Below are 4,104 nucleotides of genomic sequence, written 5' to 3'. Positions count from 1 at the left end.
CGATAGAGCTTAGTTTCCCAAATGTCAAATTCCACGTCAATAGGTATTAAGTTCCCTTAATTATTCCACCCGAATGTTTATTTCGTTTAATAGATCCATTATACCTTCCAATGCTTTTGTCGTTTTACGCAGTTCTACGTAACACAAAATGTACTCAACAATTTACAGCTTTTCCGTCTACCCAGTTTTATCGAACGCAACTGACAGCTTCTCTCTGACTGCCGATGACTCCATTCATTGTTCCTCGAGCAACGAGATTACCGGCGTATAATTAAGTTGAACACAATGCCAGGCGTATGCTTCGTCAACAGCGTAACCAATTTCACTTGGTGTCACTGCCGTGGCAATTATTAATCGCATCGTAGACACCTTCAATTTCAACAATCCCCTCTTTGTAAGTATTGTACAAACGATACCAAGTAAACCAAGCGACTGCTGGAAATATTGCAGCTTCTGAGACTAATATATTATTGCTGGAAAGCAATCGCAGCTTCTGAGACCATTACGCAATAACAAGGAACGAGCAGCGCCTTCGATTCAAGGAACGATCCTAGGAAGGAAAACGCCGCTCGCGTGGATCCGTAGGAGATAGAAAAAGTCCAGGATACCCGTAGCCGGACCGGAAATTAATTTCCAATAGAACGCGAGCTGCGTATCCGCGCGTTATTCGCTGATTACGATCTCATCGAGGCTTCATCCTCCATCGTTGCGTATGCAATCCGTGCTAACGACAGATATCTAAGAGGCTAAGGTTGCGCGAAGGCTTCCGCGTTTACCGCATTCTTCAGCCTCGTTGTCCCACTGAAAATTCAAGTACGATGCGGAACGACGAAGTATGGCGATGATAATAATCGAAATAGTTGGGAAGGTGGTTTTTGCGATGGAGATTGGGCAGGTGTGATTTAAAATCAAATATATTTAATTGATAATAAAATTATACAGCTGCGAGCAAGTTTACGCTATTGTTTGTCAGAACCATACTGACTTCCTTTAACAGCTCTGGTTTGTACTGTGCCTGTACTGTCATGTACTATAATCGTAAAACCTATGAACCATAAAACAATAGACCCACCCTGACTCACGGTTAAAATTCCACCGTTATAAACGTTGTAGCCCTTCTATCATAAACGTTCGTGTACCCATGTGGCTCATCTCCACCACTATTTTTTTCTTTTTTCTGGTTTTTCCAACATTTATGCAGTTCTTTTCAGATTTCTGTCGATTTGCTTATCAATGTGATTGAACATGTAAATTTTAACGCCTAAGTGAATTTATGAACTTGCTATATTTCTTCTACCAACTATACCCTATCCTAAACACTCTTCTTTCGCATCTCTAACGTTCTAAGCTCAAGTATTCTCCGTTTACCTAACTATAATTTCAGATTAAACACGCACAGAAATTCTATCGTTTCTATGTTGGTTTTTACAAGCGATACAAATCGATTATACGCAAATCATATCGTATCTCGATGCTCGTTAGCGTCTCTATTCGTAGTGAAGAATGCCAAGTTGTGCTCTGGTACTTTAGTCTCGTTTTAATACGAGTGTCGCGTTGGATATCGGGGTGGTACGATCGGTACTGGCTCGCAGAGAGAGTCGTGGCTATAAGTCAGAGGAAAATCAGGCTCCCAGTTCACCGGGTAAGAAAAGTGCGAGCGTTATTGGCCGATATCTCTCGCGCGGGCCGCGCGACGGCGGCGCGCTGGCTACATTAAACGACACCGTGCATTTACATAACATAAAGCAGGCGTAAGAGTACAGGCTCCCGAGTAATACACGCGAGAGACGGTCCAGGGACGTATCGGGGAGATTGTGGGGGATTTAATGGGAATCTGTTGGGAGGGGTTGTAATCTTTCGGAGATGTTGCATGCTCGTGATTTGTCATAGCCATCTGTTATTATCGTGGAAAGGAATTAGTAGTTTGAAAGGGGTAGATTTGTTATGGATAGTAATTTGTTTCTTCAGTTTTGTCTGCCTATGGGTATTATCCAATTGTAGCTCTATAAATTATGTGTATAAATTTTTTTTTCCAACGTTGGCGGTCACCCATCTTAACATTAGTCGCGAGGAATGCAGCTTGACTTGGAAAGCTACCGAAGAGTCACCCTACCTAATCCCCATTTCTCCCAGGATAAAAAAATTGCATTCTTATATTATTTAAAGTTAGAATAACTATAGTAAATTTACTACAGTCATTTGACATAAAATAGTCACTTCTAAGTCACACCGCGTTGAAAAGGGTTAAATTAAAATCTATAATTGAACCGAAATGTTACACGATCGAATAAAACCCCAGAATATATTCAATTATTTCGACGAACCACTTTTGCATCTTATTTAACGAAGAACAGTATCGTACACAGGACAACCGACAATTTAAAATTGACGAGCACGTGAACAACTCTTCAGCCTCTTCACTTTTCTCCTTTTCCCCTCCCTTGCTTTTCTTGCACGATCCTTCGTCTTTCCGATATCAACGCCAGAACAATACTTCGAAGGACATGGATTCTTCAGCATACGTGAAATTTCAAGATGCACCGGACTCAATCTCGGCTTCTTTATCTCTTCTATAAAATAACGATTGCCTCGACTCACTTCGGTCGTCATCGGTAGACACGGGTCCAAATCATTCTCTGTCTTGAAAATTCTCAACCGACGCCTTCCGGTTCCGACCAAGGCGACAGTGTGAGAGATATTACTGTACAACTCGGAGAAAGGTTAAATCTCGCGATACGAGTAATTTCAAAGGTTATACTGTTCCTCTGAAACCATAAACCATAAAAAGAAACCCTCCAAATATCACATCGCAATACTTCAACATATCAATTCCATCCGAAAGAAAGCGAAAACATCCTATTCAGAATAATTCGTTGGAACAATTCCGGACTGGAATAACGAGATAATTACCAAAAAAAAAAAAAAAGGCGAAGCTCGCGCACGAATCCTCATAGTTTCCACCCATTTATTCAAATAACCCCTGAACATGTCCCGTTGCCTTTCGAAATTATATAATTAACTCCAATTAGCGCAGAGGAAGAAAATCGATACGCGTTATTACGAAATTACGCAACAATAGCTGACGGGCGGATCTCTGTTAGAGATTTCACCGGCAGATGTTACGGCCCTGGGGCCGTGTAAGAGCCAGAGCAATGCGTCGTAGGTGCGTGCGACCTGTGCGTATAATATATAGGTAGGTGTGCGTGTCGTAGCCGACCAGCAACGGCTATATAGGTGGGGAGTCATAAATACCGTATTTATTGGGTTTGTAATTGTCGGTAATTAACATGCGCTCACAGTGCATACGGGACCCTTTCGCTTTCTTATTACCGTGTCGTGGCTCGTTACAGAAGAGCGAGTGCCTCCGCTTTGCATACGGGCATCTCAATACCAACCGGTGCGCTGCTTCCTTTCTCTCTCTATCACACCCTTTACTCCTTCCTACGTTTCCTTCCACGTTTTTCCTTCTAATTCCATTACCCTCCTCCGCTCTACCTTTCTCGTTCGACCTCTTTTTCCATCTTTACGATTCCTCTAATACCGTCGTCGCCAACTTTTCTACCTGTCCTCTCCGCTCCTATCCAGCCACCTTCGATGTTTCTACTCCTTTCTCTCGAATCGCGCCGCATCCACCCGCTCCCCCTTTTGCCCTCCGGGGTGGTATTCGGCATCGATCGACTTATCGATACTCTCGATCGACGATCGGCACGTCGCTTAGAAGGCAGCGTTAAGGTATATATGACTCGAGGAATTCCTGTAAACGAGCAGCGTACTCGTATCCCCCTGGCCGGTTTACAATGCTATTTATCTCGTGTGTTCGCCGGGAACCCCGCGTCCTCGCTACGTTTTCATGTTTTTAGTTATACGTATTTCTCGTACCGGCCGATCGCATAGGTTGTGTACCGGCTTCGTCCTCCTTGCGAAACTATCTTCCCGCTCTACTATCGACCCTATAGATTACTGTCAACCAGGCTCATCCTCTATCGAGGATCTGGTAATTGCACACGCGTACTATTGACAACAAGCTCCAACGAAATTACCTCGATTCCCGTGCATCCACTTCTTCTCGTCTCTGTCTCGCAAGGTAGCAGTAACGAGCTCCCT

Source organism: Habropoda laboriosa, unplaced genomic scaffold (assembly GCF_001263275.1).
Source record: "Habropoda laboriosa isolate 0110345459 unplaced genomic scaffold, ASM126327v1 scaffold77, whole genome shotgun sequence".
Lineage (NCBI taxonomy): Eukaryota > Metazoa > Arthropoda > Insecta > Hymenoptera > Apidae > Habropoda > Habropoda laboriosa.
Note: the sequence above shows the minus strand (reverse complement) of the source record.